We start from the raw sequence: 16,822 nt of genomic DNA, 5'->3' as shown, positions 1-16,822 counted from the left end.
TGAGCCCCCTGCACCCCAACCCCCTGCCCTGAGACCTCTCCCACATTCTGCACACCTCCCTGCACCGCTGCTCTAAGCCCCCTCCCACATGGTGCACCCCTTCCTGCACCCCAACCCCCTTCCCTGAACCACCTCCCACACTCTGCACTCCTTCCTGGACCCCTGCCCCAGCCATACATTCATGGTCCTGCATGCAATTTCCCCACCTAGATGTGGCCCTTGGGCCAAAAGGTTTGCCCAACCCTGATCTAGACCATTCCTGACAGGTGTTTGTCTAACCTGCTCTTAAAAATCTCCAAAGATGAAGATTCCACAACTTCCCTAGGCAATTTATTACAGTACTTAGCTATCCTGACAGTTAGGAAGTTTTTCCTAACGTCCAACCTAAACCTCCCTTGCTGCAATTTAAGCCCATTGCTTCTTGTCCTATCCTCAGAGGTTAAGAAGAACAATTCTCCCTCTTCCTTGTAACAACCTGTTATGTCCCCGCTCAGTCTTCTCTTTTCCAGACTAAACAAATCTAATTTTTTTTCAATCTTCCTTTACAGGTCATGTTTTCTTGACCTTTAATCATTTTTGTTGCTCTATATGATGTGTGTCTGTATTTAACACTCACTAACTTATATAAACACAATCATAGAAAATATAAATCCAATATTGCACGTGTGTAATAATGACAGACAGATGCACTTGTAAATTTTATATTACAACCATTCTTTCATAGTTTCTATTTCTCTCTACAGCTAGTGTTGCAATTTACCTGACTTTTCAGCTCAGCCAATCATGTCTTTCTATTCACAAACATAGATAGAATTTGACACTGCCAACTATAAACTCTGAAAATAAGATTTGGGAAGGCAGTATTATATTATTCTGGTACCAAGTAAAATGGCTGTACTTAAGGGTTTGTCAGCATAGCTATCATACGCTCATTTTTTAGATAATATTTCAATCAAATCAAATCTGAATAGGCTAAAATGCAGCAGTGTCACTCAAGTGATCTTATCATCCCTCCCACTTCCCCTCCAATCTGTAGTTTTGTTTAGATACAGCTATATTCAGGTTTTAGAGACCAGCAAAATTAAATCATCGTTCCTAATGCTGTTTCATTGCCAGTCTCTTAGCCAAAAATGGCTTGATTTTTAAAACGGAACTTAGAGGAATTGTCATCAATGTTGACGAAAAACATCTGATAGCAGTTCACTTCTTTTAAGCTACTAGTTCAGATAGTTGATTGAGTATCTGCAGTAGTTACTTTTCATAATTCAGTGCCATGTAAGTTGTAATTCGAAAATAAACTTCTTTATGTGGAGTAATTCGAAAATAAACTTCTTTATGTGGAGTATTTATTCATTTTTCAGTGATTAATATCTTGGTTGATTCAAACACTGTGTAGACTACAAACCAAAAAAAGGAAGAAATTAAATTCTGTAAACACAGCTCTCAAAAGATACAAGTGAATTTTTTTTGTCATTCCTTAAAATAAGAAGTTGTATAATAAGTTTAAGTAATATCAAGTAGCAATGCTTCTCCCTAGTACTTTTTATGCTGTCACCTCTAGGTCACACAACAAAATGTGTGTGTGCTAGCAACAGAAAAAATAGCCCAGTAACATGCTAACATCTCCCTTCAAAGCTGCGCTATTTCTAGTAGTACTAGAAACCTCCTACAATTTTGTGTTCAGTACTATAGAACATTTATAGATTTGTTTTAACTGTTTATTGTAAAATATGTATGAAAGGCACGCTAAACAGGGCCACTTTCAAAGCTCCATAGTTCCAATATTGCCTACAGCACTGCACTGTTTTCATGTCTTCCTTCATTTTCCCTGTGTTGCTTACAACCCACTAAATTACATCTCATTTCCACCTTGTTTTCTTCCTTTTCTCTAATATCAATTTCTTCTTCCACACTCTGCGCACATGCTTGGAATAATCTCCATACTGATGTATTCATCTGTAAATATACCTCAAACTTGAGTAACAAATAGTGTGTAGCTGTTATTCCCCTAGAGAAGAGACAACATTGTGACTCAGAACCACACATAGGTCCCTGGTTCCCCACTTGCTCCAAGAAGGAAGTACTCTGCAGCGGCACAGATTACTTCTCCCTCTGTTCTGGCTCAACTGTGCTGGCCAGGCCATTAAGGAAGATGGAGTCCAGGATCCATCATACCTTCCCTCCCCCTCCCTGCTCATCTACATGGAAGTGGGAGAAGCAGCCCCATGGAGGCTTCTCTTCCCACCATGCTATAGTCCACAATTCCCCCTTACTGTTCTACCTGGGTATGCCAGACAAGCCACAATCTTGTCCAATATGTTTATTATTTTAACTTGAAAAACTTTTATTCGGCATTTATAGCACAGACATTAAGGGAGAACGTGTATAAATGATTTCTGCGAGGTTAAAAACTAATATAGCTGCTCCATGAAATCATTAGCCTTGGCATGATGCTTCACTATTAGTTAAACTCTTAAAATATAGACTAAGAAGCACCTAACTGATGTTACTATCACTATTTATTCTACATGTAGATTTGTATACATGAGAGAAAAATTCCAGTCCCTGGACACCTCAAAAGAGTTCTCAAAAATATTTACAAAAAGGGGGGGGCATAGTAGTAATTAAGGAAATAATAATACTTAACACTTACATAGCATGAGGTGGTGTTCAGGAGGTGGCCGGCCACTCTTAGACAGTGCTTTTGAAAATTTTACTCCAAATGACTGAGACGATGAGTTTTGGAGAAGGTGGCAAAGCAAAATAGAGTCCAAGCACGTATTAAAACCTGATCTCCTGCATCCTGGTCTCATTCTTTAAACACCTAACCTTGATGTTTTCCTTATACAAGCTGTTCATTTCGAAACAAACAACTGTAGGTGCAAAATAATCTGATTCTAGGAACACCACGATTAATTTGAAGCAACATTTCCACTTCAATTAGGTGTCCAAGAGCTAACTTGCTACCCCGCACCCATTCAGTTATAGTTACATGCAATGTAATAGGTCACTTCATGAAATGTAACTTACTACAGTAAGTGGATCAAGTTTTGAACCAGAAGAATGACTCACAATAGTGGTTTTTAGCAGTTTTCTTTTTGAGAGAGATCATCATGAAACAGATTTTTTGAAGTCTGAAACCTCATTATTAATCTGACTGTAAATAGCATTTGGGAGGAGTAGTTAGTCTGATCCTCATTTTTCATGGTCTCTCTTGATTTACAGACAGCTGAAAGACAATTTTAACTCTTAGGTAAGATACAATATTGTGTGATGGTTAGAAGAAATATATTGCAATCCAAAATGGTACATTTCTGGAAGAACTGAATACGACCTTCACTTTGTAAGTGGAACTCTTATTGAAGTCAATGATGATTTAAAGTGAGCTTGATTTTAGGATCAAGCCCTTATTTGTTGCTGCTGTTGAAGAGTGGAGCAAATACAGGAGGCACGGAAACTCAAGTTGGCAGGAACAGACACAGATTTAGCCTCACAAGGCACTACCAGGTACCATAATTCAAATAAATAAATAAATATAAGTGGATCAGTGTGCTACGATGCAATTCTCTGTGATTTTATTAAGTTACAATTTTTGTACAGAGGCCACCATACCGGAACAGATATCCCTCACTCTACTTTGTAGGCAGTGTAGAAGTAAGTGACTTACTTTGGACTAAGCAAAAAGGAAAATTCCTCCCAAATATAAGTTAATGCCTTTCCTCTAGAAAGAAAGAAAGTGAGTATGAAGGGAAAGAATTAGGAAGAGACTGTTAAAAAAATGAAATGAAGTTAGGGACCTCGATAAATAAATCTAATGGAGAGATTTGATTTTTGGGACGGGGGTTAGGGGAATAGCCAGGAAAAAAGGCATCTCTGTATTCAGTACACAGGTCAGAAGTATGTTTCATTCCTTTGATTCAGACACAGTGGCAAAATGATGACAGACACACAGATAGATTTTAATCATCAACATGCAACTTTTAGTAAACACCCGGTGGGAGGGCGGGGGGCACTATCTGCCCATCACCCATAGTCTCCTATACCAGGCATTTGATTGTTTCTAGTGTGGGGGTTACAGAGCTCTTACCATACAACCCATAACTCAGGGTAAGTTCTCTTCAGCCTATTCCCCACCACTCAGCTTGCTCTGAGTCTTACCATGCCCCTTCCCCCTGTCAGTGAGGAGGATGGAGGGTGCAGAAGGGAGGGGACCTCTGCCTGAAAAGGCCACAAAGTCTCACTCTATCCGATGAACCCAAGGCCCATTACCAAAATGTCATGTGTTTTTACCTCTGGCAACATTCATTTTATTCTTTTAACTGCACTGGAAACTGGCTGCAAGTTGCAACAAATTAACATCTCAACCAAGCATATCAATAAGGTAACATGCATATTCTTACTTAAGTCACGGTGGCTTAAAGATGCTGTGAGGAAGGTAGAAAACTCTCTGGTCCTCTACCAACTGGCCCACAGAAGAAAAAAAAAATTTCCTATCCCTAAACAGTTGATTGGGTACACCAGCAAAATCAGGCAGGCTGACTCTAGTTCCTGCTGGAATGGAGCCAAAAGAGACTCCGAAAGGCCCCTGGCTAAGGTTAAATCTCTGGAGCTGGGGAATGCAGGCCAATCTGCACTGTTTCTCTACAACTGGCCAATGGATGCCAGAGACTCAAAGGGGGAGAGGTATGGAGGAGCTACCTGGTGTGCCTCAGTGTCTCCCTCCCTCGCGGTTGGGGCTATCCCCTTTCACTACCTGCCCCATCAAGTTCCCCCACCCATTGAGGTAGGTGGGTGGCATTTGCCTCTTAATCTAAAATAAACAATCATTTGTGATGAGAAATCCCTTTTCCCTGAAACTTAGATATGTGCTAATTAAATAGATCTAATGGAGAATTTTGATTTTTTTGGAAGGAAATATCCATGAAAAAAGGAGGACAGTGCACAAGTCCTGAATTGCTGCCACAGTTAAGAAAAACAGGATACAGATGAAAAAGATTTTTTTCAAAATAGTGTAAGTTGTTTGTATATGAAAAGTTGAGGCTGAGGTTGGCAATCATAATGTCTGTTTCCTGCATACATGATATATTTTAGATTTTTGCTTTCATTGACAGCTTACACTAAAAGTCTTACACTAAAAAAGGAAGTGGTAAGGTGCCCTGGTATTTCAACATAACTAAGATTGACTAGACCATTAGTAAAGTTCCAATGTTGTAATACATCATAAAGCAAAGTTTTGAAAATAAATAAAAATTTGTTCATGCCATCAATTTATTGGTGAAGTTTAACTTGAATTCCATGGCTTGCCCAGGTGAATCTTTCTGCAGACCACTCACATATACAGTACTAAAGCTGGTGAAATACTGCAGAAGTATTTTCTATTAATATTCCATAGAATTTTTGAAGTCCCTTGAATTGTATTATACCCCTTCTCTGATAGCTTTACAAGTATAAGCTAGCAAACAAGTATACTGCAAGGAATGTTTTACTGAAAAACAATATTTAAGCAGATATTGCAGACTACCCATGATGTTTAATAATAAATATATGCACTGCAAGTCAAATCCCAAGCATTCTGTAAAACTAAGGAAGTTCAAGTGAAAGAAGGAAATCACCATGTTAGCTACATCCAGGCACATTCTTAATATTGAATATTCACAACAAATTGCTCATGAACAAGCTGCAAACCAAGATTTATTTGCACAAATTCTTTAGCAAATTATTTTGAACATGAATAAATACAAGAAAATTGATATCTGTTTAGACTTTTTGTGACCATTAAGTTATGAAATTCACTATGAATTATTACACCAGCTACATATGCAGAACATTCATTATTTCTTAAGTGAAAAAGAACAAAGCCTTCATTTTCTGAAAACAAGGAGTTTTGCAGGCTATTTCCTCAGTCTCTGTAAACACAGTGCAGTAATTCAATTTTGCACACAGTTCTGCTAGACACACAAAACTGACATAGTTACTCTGTTCAGAACAATTTACACAGAATATGACTTGTTGAACAATACTCAACTGTAACTGTGACCAACTGCAGTTTCCTCCAGCTCAACACACACATTATTTTTAAAGTTGTATGCTACAGACTGTATTTTGACTCTTTTCCACTATGTGATTAATTCACATTCAAAACATAATATACCTTTCTTCACCTAATAATGAGAACATGTGACATCGCCTAGAATATCCAGAGGAGTTAGAAGAGCTTTCATCTCATCCTTTCCTTTAAACCACAATTGTCTCTTTGTTTTACATAAAATACAGCCCTTTAATATTCAACTGTTCAACAATTATCAGGTAATACTTCAGAAATACTTCATGTATCCCATTGTTGATATTCTTCAAGAAAAAATGCAGAAGGTACTTACGTCAAACACAACACACTCCCTTTTACACAACTTCAGAAAATAGTCATTTCATATCTATCTATCACCCTGTCACAGTTTTCTTAAGATTTCTAACCTCTCAAACTTACTCCTCTTATTACACGCCATATGATTTATGAGTACCGATAGGGAGAGAGACAGCTGTGAGATTAGCATTGTAACCCATCTCAGATCACCTCAGGGACCGTTTCTTTTGAAATGCACTGTCATACTGAAATGGAATTACCACACATTTTGGGGCAATTCTGACATGTACTTTTAAATTAACTTGCTCAGTTGCTCAAATAAACAAATAAATAAATAAAATAAAAATGTAGGGGGAAATACAAATCAACAGGCTGTAGGGTTTATTTTATTTTATTTTTTTTAATATTTCTACATACAAAAACAGATTTTCTTTGTACTGATGCTGAACATGTTATGTGGTTTAGCTACAATTTCACATATTTTATGTAGGCTTTCTGTTGTAAATACAAAGGATATTCTTTCCAGGTAACTGACACTAATCATTAAGTAATGCCTTAGATTTAACATAGTGATCAATATCTGTGCATCAGATATGTAATGCATTCTTTTGAAAAGCATTATGAGATCCAAGGACATTGTAAATTTCAAAAAGCGACGAAGCATGACACTACATGTACTGTACTGAGATGATACTGGGTTTCAAGTACGGCACATTATGAGGGAAGATGTAAGGATGTGGCCTTTTCAAGGACCTGATAAGTGGTTTTATTTCAGTAAAATGTGTGCATGAATATTTTTATTGTGATTACAAAACATGTGCAGCATTCAAAAACTAAAGAAAAATATACATTTTCTGATCTACTCTCCCAATATTTATGCTTAGTCAAGATTCAGAATGCAGTTTGGAATCATTATGTTATGGCTTTTGCTTCTTGTGTTATAGTCAATGCAATGTAATTTTTTTGATTGCTTTATCCAAACTGAGATATAATCAGTCTGGATAAGACCTTAGACCCTCACTTAAGAAATTAACTTTAGAGCAAAGTTGGGACCATTTTTCCAGAGTGTAGAAATGGGTATCAGGACTGCATGGTGCCTCTCACTTGTGCATCTGTGCAGTGGACAGTAACAATGGATTCTTTTTTCTATATTGTCATTAACAACTTATCTAGGTTAGTGCGGCTCCTAGAGCTAGATTAGCATTCACCTCAACCATCAATTTCGGAAAAAAAATACAACATGACCTATCTACACTAGGATTTTACAACATGGTTGCTATGTCATGGTCACTAAAAAGCTTTTTTCCTAGCCTATATCTACAAAGTAAAAAAAAAAGTCTATTTAGGTTAAGGAACCCACGTTAGCTAACTGGGATTAAAATAGCAGTGAAGACATGGCAACTCACTCTTAACTCATTGTCAGTAGCTCCAGTGCAACCCCATTCTCTCCTCAGGCTATAACTCAAACTACTAACAAGAGTTAAGAGCCGAGTTGCCATGTCTTCACTGCTATTTTAATCCCAATTAGCTAAGGCAGGTGTCATAAATATAAAGGGAAGGGTAAACCCCTTTAAAATCCCTCCTGGCCAGAGGAAAAATCCTCTCACCTGTAAAGGGTTAAGAAGCTAAAAGTAACCTCGCTGGCACCTGACCAAAATGACCAATGAGGAGACAAGATACTTTCAAAAGCTGGGAGGAGGGAGAAAAACAAAGGGTCTGTGTCTGTCTGTGATGCTTTTGCTGGAGACAGAACAGGAATGGAGTCTTAGAATTTAGTAAGTAATCTAGCTAGGTATGTGTTAGATTATGATTTTTTTAAATGGCTGAGAAAAGAGTTGTGCTGAATAGAATGACTATTCCTGTCTGTGTGTCTGTCATAAATATAAAGGGAAGGGTAAACCCTACACCTTCTCCAGGAACTAACATTCTGGACTTTGTAACCAACCAGAAAACACCCTCCGAACCTCTTTAGCCCTTGCTAAAGAAAACTTACAGGATGCTCAAAAAGAGCAAAAAGCCTGGTATGATAAACATGCCAGAGAGTGTTCCTTCAAAGCAGGGGACCAGGTCATGGTCTTAAAGGTGCTCCAGGCCCATAAAATGGAAACATCGTGGGAAGGGCCATTCACGGTCCAGGAGCGCCTGGGAGCTGTTAATTATCTCATAGCATTCCCCAACTCCAACCGAAAGCCTAAGGTGTACCATATGAATTCTCTAAAGCCCTTTTATTCCAGAGAATTAAAGGTTTGTCAGTTTACAAACCAAGGAGGAGATGACGCTGAGTGGCCTGAAGGTGTCTACTACGAAGGGAAAAGTGCTGGTGGTGTGGAAGAGGTGAACCTCTCCATGACCCTTGGGCGTATGCAACGACAGCAGATCCAGAAGCTGTGCACTAGCTACGCGCCAACGTTATCAGCCACCCCAAGACTGACTGAACGGGCATACCACTCCATTGACACAGGTAATGCTCACCCAATTACGGTCCAACCTTACCGGGTGTCTCCTCAAGCTAAAACTGCTATAGAACGGGAGATCCAGGATATGTTACAGATGGGTGTAATCCGCCCCTCTGGAAGTGCATGGGCATCTCCAGTGGTTCTAGTTCCCAAACCAGATGGGGAAATACGTTTTTGCGTGGACTACCGTAAGCTAAATGCTGTAACTCGCCCAGACAACTATCCAATGCCACACACAGATGAACTATTAGAGAAACTGGGATGGGCCCAGTTCATCTCTACCTTGGACTTAACCAAGGGGTACTGGCAGGTACCGCTAGATGAATCTGCCAAGGAAAGGTCAGCCTTCACCACACATCTTGGGCTGTATGAATTTAATGTACTCCCTTTCAGGCTATGAAATGCACCCGCCACCTTCCAAAGACTTGTAGATGGTCTCCTAGCGGGATTAGGAGAATATGCAGTCGCCTACCTTGATGATGTGGCCATATTTTCGGATTCCTGGGCAGACCACCTGGAACATCTACAAAAAGTCCTTGAGTGCATAAGGGAGGCAGGACTAACTGTTAAGGCTAAGAAGTGTCAAATAGGCCTAAACAGAGTGACTTACCTTGGACACCAGGTGGGTCAAGGAACTATCAGCCCCCTACAGGCCAAAGTGGATGCTATCCAAAAGTGGCCTGTCCCAAAGTCAAAGAAACAGGTTCAATCCTTCTTAGGCTTGGCCGGTTATTACAGACAATTTGTACCGCACTACAGCCAAATCGCCGCCCCACTTACAGACCTAACCAAACAGAAACAGCCAAATGCTGTTCAGTGGACCGAAAAGTGTCAGAAGGCCTTTAACAAGCTTAAAGCGACACTCATGTCTGACCCTGTACTAAGGGCCCCAGATTTTGACAAACTGTTCCTAGTAACCACAGATGCGTCCGAGCGTGGTGTGGGAGCAGTTTTAATACAGAAAGGACCTGATCAAGAATTCCACCCTGTAGTGTTTCTCAGCAAAAAACTGTCTGAGAGGGAAAGCAACTGGTCAGTCACTGAAAAAGAATGTTATGCCATTGTCTACGCTCTGGAAAAGCTACGCCCATATGTTTGGGGACGGCGTTTCCACCTGCAAACCGACCATGCTGCACTGAAGTGGCTTCACACCGTCAAAGAAACTAACAAAAAACTTCTTCGGTGGAGTTTAGCTCTCCAAGATTTTGATTTCGACATCCAACACATCTCAGGAGCTTCTAACAAAGTGGCTGATGCACTCTCCCATGAAAGTTTCCCAGAATCAACTGGTTAAAATCGTCCTTGAGATGTAGAAAATATTGTTAGTCTTTATGTACTTGGTAGTATATTTAGAGATGCATGTGTCTTATTAACTCTGTTTTTCCTAGAGCTCCAGGAAGAAATCCCAGCCAGTGTTTCACCCTAGCTGAGATTTGGGGGGCGTGTCATAAATATAAAGGGAAGGGTAAACCCCTTTGAAATCCCTCCTGGCCAGGGGAAAGCTCCTCTCACCTGTAAAGGGTTAAGAAGCTAAAGGTAACCTCGCTGGCACCTGACCAAAATGACCAATGAGGAGACAAGATATTTTCAAAAGCTGGAAGGAGGGAGAGAAACAAAGGGTCTGTGTGTCTGTCTATATGCTGGTTTCTGCCAGGGATAGACCAGGAATGGTGTCTTAGAACTTTTAGTAAGTAATCTAGCTAGGTATGTGTTAGATTAGGATTTCTTTAAATGGCTGAGAAAAGAATTGTGCTGAATAGAATAACTATTTCTGTCTATGTATCTTTTTTGTAACTTAAGGTTTTGCCTAGAGGGGTTCTCTATGTTTTGAATCTAATTACCCTGTAAGGTATCTACCATCCTGATTTTACAGAGGTGATTTCTATTTACTTCTATTTCTATTAAAAGTCTTCTTGTAAGAAAACTGAATGCTTTTTCATTGTTCTCAGATCCAAGGGTTTGGGTCTGTGGTCACCTATGCAAATTGGTGAGGCTTTTTATCCAACATTTCCCAGGAAAGGGGGGGTGCAAGTGTTGGGAGGATTGTTCATTGTTCTTAAGATCCAAGGGTCTGGGTCTGTAGTCACCTAGGCAAATTGATGAGGCTTTTTACCAAACCTTGTCCAGAAAGTGGGGTGCAACATTTTGGGAAGTATTTTGGGGGGAAAGACGTGTCCAAACAGCTCTTCCCCAGTAACCAGTATTTGTTTGGTGGTGGTAGTGGCCAATCCAAGGACAAAGGGTGGAATATTTTGTACCTTGGGGAAGTTTTGACCTAAGCTGGTAAAGAGAAGCTTAGGAGGTTTTTCATGCAGGTCCCCACATCTGTACCCTAGCGTTCAGAGTTGGGGAGGAACCTTGAGAGTGTCTTTTTTGTAACTTAAGGTTTTGCCTAGAGGGATTCTCTATGTTTTGAATCTAATTACCCGGTAAGGTATTCACTATCCTGATAAAACAGAGGTGATTCTTTTTTTTACTTCTATTAAAAGTCTTCTTGTAAGGAAACTGAATGCTTTTTTCATTGTTCTGAGATCCAAGGGTTTGGGTCTGTGGTCACCTATACAAATTGGTGAGGATTTTTACCAAACTTTCCCCAGGAAGTAGGGTGCAAGGGTTGGGAGGATTTTGGGGGAGAAGACGTGTCCAAACTCCGTTTTTTCAGGAACCCAGATAAAGTTTGGTGGTGGCAGTGGAAATCCAAGGGCAAAGGGTAAAATTAATTTGTACCTTGGGGAAGTTTTAACCTAAGCTGGTAAAAGTAAGCTTAGGAGGTTTTCATGCAGGTCCCCATATCTGTACCCGAGAGTTCAGAGTGGGGAAGGAACCTTGACAGCAGGTTAGTTAACCCAAACTGGGAACAGACATTCTTCGGCAGTGTAGATATAACCTGAGTGTAGGTAAGGCTCCAGATGGGGAGGTAAAGGGCTATGGCAGAGTATGGTATAATTGTTGCACTCCTATTGTATTCCTCTTTTGATCCCTACAGAGGGTTCCCTCATAATGGCACAATTCAATCTTTCACCGTTTGGGAAGAAATAGGGGGCAATCCCTAAATGTACAAATGTAGAAAAACTAGCCTCACTGCTTACAGTAGATGATTTTATATGCACAAGCAGTAGATGATTTTATAGCCTCACTGCTTACAGTAGATGATTTTATATGCAGTTCAGGTATCTTATATCATATCAAAGCAACAGTGATCAGTCAACATTGCATCCCAGCTAATTTTAGTTAGGAGTTTCTAAAAAAATAAATCCAATGTATTAAGCACGACATAAGAAAAACAGTAACTAGCATCATGCTGCCTTACTTGACGATATTGTGATGTTAGGATATAGATATTCAGGCCTGTCTGTAAAGGCCTATACTCTAAGAATTTAGGTGTATTCTTATCACTTGGCTAGTGATAGAGGTATAAAAGAAAGAATCAAAACCACTGTCTGCCAGTGTAAGGGCCTTCTCTTACTGTGACAGTTTGTGGCCCTGTGCTTAGGCTCAGGCCTTTGGCTAAGCAGCAGAGGCAGCCATAAGCTGGGAAGTGACCGGTCACATCCTCACATTCCAAACTAGTCACATTGAAATAAGGTGCTATTGGGCTGTTAGGCACTATCAGGACAGGATTGTATTCCTATCACCTCCAGAGAAAGGGAAGTGCCTAGAAAATGTAAAAGGAAACTTAGTTTGATAGCATCCTGTCTGGCAAGAACTCACTTATCAATAGCTGGGATGTGAAATCCTCACTTCTGTATTGTTTTGTCATTATAGTTCCCACTTTACTGTTGTTTGTCTGTATAATCTCTGTCTGGTTCTGTGATTGTTCCTGTCTGCTGTATAATTAATTTTGCTGGGTGTAAACTAATTGAGGTGGTGGGATATAATTGGTTACATAATCATGTTACAATATGTTAGGATTGGTTAGTTAAATTTCAGGAAAATGATTGGTTAAGGTATAGCTAAGCAGAACTCATAATCTGTAGTCAATGAGGAAGTGACTGGGTGTGGGTGGGGGTGGGCATGTGGGTGTGTGAGATGGGAACAGGGAATGGGGGTAAGAAAATTGGAATCATGTTTTGCTAAAGGGGGAAATGGGAACAGGGAATGGGAGTAAGGAAGTTGGAATCATGTTTAGCTAAGGGTAGGAATGGGAACAGGGACACAGGTGTAAGGCTCTGTGGTGTCAGAGCTGGGAAGGAGGATACTAAGGAAGGAAACTGGAATCATGCTTGCTGGAAGTTCACCCCAATAAACATCGAATTGTTTGCACCTTTGGACTTCGGGTATTGTTGCTCTCTGTTCATGCGAGAAGGACCAGGGAAGTAAGTGGGTGAAGGAATAAGCCCCCTAACATGTGGTACCCATTAAAACCAACTGATCTTAAATATAACATGCACAAAAATAGAGTATGACGGTTAAAATTTTGAATTAGTTCAATTTTACAGTTATCTGTTGTGCAATTAAATATCTTATGTTAGGCTCAAATGTAGATACTTACTAGCTGCCTGCATTAAAACACTGTACATGGTGTACAAGAAATGTATTGGTTTGGGAAGTCACAGTGGTTCAATTCTAGATATGTTGATTTGAGATTAATTTATATATGCCAGATGTATCCATACACAGATTTGAAATATCTGAAGATAGGGATGCCTATCTGCCTGTACTGATGATTGGTATGGAGACCCATCATATTTTGACATGACAAATTTTCAAATCCCAGCTCAAGAAAACAGCAATGGAAATGCAAGTATGGTGGTGTTGTGAAACGTGTTGGTTATGCAGATAAAGCACAGTATGGTGAATATGCAATTCTTCCTTTAGTTCTACCAACCATATGGCTCATTTGTGCATGTAAGGCATAGCCTGCACTGAGGGTAAGTTTATAACCATACCACCTCAGGAGGAGTGCACCCAGTGTTGTAAATCTACAAGTAGGGTAATATACTCCTTCTGTGTGGTTTACTAACTATGAGGTAAGAGCTCTCGCTCCTCTACCCCCTCATTTGCCTTCCACCCCAAATGGTGCTTGAGGAGACCAGCCCTTATGCATCTTGGCTTTTATAGACTGCCATTGTACATGGATGGAAGAAGGAGGGCTTCTCTTTCTCCACTCTACCCTATTGTGTAATCCTAGGGCATCAGAACTGGTTGGGAATTTTCTGACAGCATTGTCTCAACAGAAAATGTGGTTTCCACAAAATCAAAATATTGCAGACATTTTTTATATTCTATCAGGAAAATCTAAGTGAATCCAGGACTTAATTTTGGATTGAGCTGACCCAAATCAAAATGTTTTGGTTTGTTGAACTGAATCTATATTTTTAGGTCAATCAGACATTAATCTGCATCTACTTGAGTTGCTATGGAGCCTTATAGGAATTGCAGTTCAGGTATCTTATGTCCCATTCTCCCTTATGGGTCAACTTTCTTGACAGACTATATATCATATGATGCACCATGGTTTACCCTTCAGCTGAACTGTTAAGGTGCATCATGGAAGATGTAGTTCAACTATGGTTCCTGGTCCATAAAAGAGAATGGGGCATGAAGCCCCTGAACCACAACTTTCATGAGGCATGAGGTTTAATGTCACACTGACCCAAAGATAAGTTTTGATATTCCCGAATCAAAGCTTTTCAGATATTTTCATTCCAAGAAAAGTTAAAATATGACAACTTTTCTTCCTGACTCGGGACAAAAACAAATTCTCAAATTATTGCCATTTCCCACAGGACAGGAATTCCCACTTTTAACCTGCTCTAACCAAGTTTCTAGTGTACATTTAATCCAGATTTTCAGGAATGAGATCCACTAGGAGCAAAGCCAGTGTTGGTTTTATTTGTAATCAAGGACACATACGCGTAACATTATAGAGGGAGCATTCCCTAATTTCCTTTCAATCTTTGCTTTACAGAAGAGGCAGACTATTGAATTTTAGAAGACTCCTGCTCCCCAGGCTATGAGAAAGGAGGATTCTTGACATTTAGCAGAGCTAGGTAGTGAAAGAGGATAACATAAGAACACACACACATTTCACAAACCAAATACAATTACTGTTTACGATACCTCACTATAGGTCCAGTAGCATTGAAAGTACATATTTAATATCCCAAGATTGTATAAAGTACTGTACACCACACCTATGGAAAGATTATGGTATTTACAGAGGAAAGTGGGAGAACTACAGAGAGAATGGATGTCTTATTAGTTCCATGTGGTAATTCCTCCTGCACAATATTTATAAGATAGACTGAGATATTTTTGGCTGCATGACATGAAAATGATACTCAACATGAAAATGATACTCAGCTCCGAGTTCTTTTAATTGAACTAAGATTCTACAGCATCATTGGTCTCCTAGTGGCAGGCTGAAATTAGGATGTGGATGAAAGTGAACTGAGACTCAGTTCTGTTCAGAGGGAAGATCTATTGGTTGCTAGACAGGGAAACATTTAGAAGAGCATGGACAGGGTATGTTTGTAACGTTTATATAACCAGCTTTCAACAAATGGTTCTTAGTTTCCTGAATGATAGCCATCATGGTCCATAGTGACTTATACTATCTATGGCTTGCCAGAGGCTGCTGCCATTTCTCTCAAGCACTGGCCTAGCAATCAGTTTGTCATGCTTTTGCTATTTCCAGGCTTGACTATCGTAATTCACTTTGTTAGGGCAAACCCTGCCGACTACCCAGAAATGTCAACTAGCAGGGAATCCAACTGCCACTCCCTGAGTACTATGGGACTCATAACAAATGCATTCAAGTCTTTGCTCTGGCTTCATGTTCACTTATGAGTAAAATTTAAGATGTTTATGATGATCTTTAAAGTTTTACATGGTCTGGGATTCTCAGACCATACCCCATCAGCAAGGGTACAGATATGCTGTGAAGTGGTTTCTTTCAAAACCAAAATTTGAAAGCTTCATATTTGGCAATGGGATCATCTCAGTGTAGGCTTCGTAAGTGGTGTGTATTGTAGCCCAGGGAGGCTAAGCCTCCCCAAATAGGATGCTGCGCACCTCCTTTTGGAGGCGCATCACTGGCCTTCCGCCTTTGAAGCGCCGCTGCCAAAAGGGCACCTGAGCCAGGGATCCACTCAAACTCCACCCTAAGACCCCGCTCCAGCATCCCGCTCTTCCCTATGGCCCCGCCCACACTGTTCCTCATCCCTTCCCCGGTCCGCTTCTCCCCCTCGAGGCCCCTGTCAGTTTTGCTTCTCCACCCAACTTTCAGACTTCTCGACTGCTTCCCCCATAGCCCATCTCTCATGCCTCTTTGCCCTCTCCCTTGTGGCCTCCCCCTGCCTGCTACTCATGCCTCTTCACCCCCTGAAAGGCAGAGAGGGGGCAGCAGGGCCCCTCAGGGAAGGGGGAGAAGAGGTATGGGCAGCAAGGCCTTGAGGGAGGGGGAAGAGAGGTGTGGTGGGCCTTGGGGAGGGGGCTGAGTGGGAGCGGTACAGGAGGCAGGGCCATGGTCCAGCAACCAGTGCCCCTCCTTACTTCTAGGGAGCGTCCTATGCTCAGGCCCATCCTCCCCAAATACAGGAGTCATGTGCCACCAGTGTAGGGCTTCCTTTTTTAAATATACTTCCTTGGCAGTATGTCTGAGCTAGACTCTGGTGACCCTCAGAAAAATGAAATGTTGCTCTGTGTATATTAATCAGAGCTAAGATTTTCATTTTACATTTTAAAAAGTTGTTTCTCTCACAAAGAAGAACAGTGACATATACCACATACATTGAAATGTTGCTTGACTTTGGGCTCTTTTGGGACCCAGCTGCTTTTACAATGCTGCATATTTAATTTGGGGCCTGAGATCATATTCAAAGAAATGGAGAATGAGGCTTGAGCCACATCAACCTTACCTCCAACAGTTTAGTAGGAGTTGGGTAGTATCCATCATCTATGGATAGCATTATTGCTCTGTATCCATTTAAAAATCAAATAACGAAAACACCCTAAAACTACTCTCAGCACTGCTTCTGGATGATAGCACTGTTACATCTGC

This window comes from Eretmochelys imbricata, chromosome 4 (assembly GCF_965152235.1).
Source record: "Eretmochelys imbricata isolate rEreImb1 chromosome 4, rEreImb1.hap1, whole genome shotgun sequence".
NCBI classification, from domain to species: Eukaryota; Metazoa; Chordata; order Testudines; family Cheloniidae; genus Eretmochelys; species Eretmochelys imbricata.
This window is presented reverse-complemented; position numbering follows the sequence as displayed.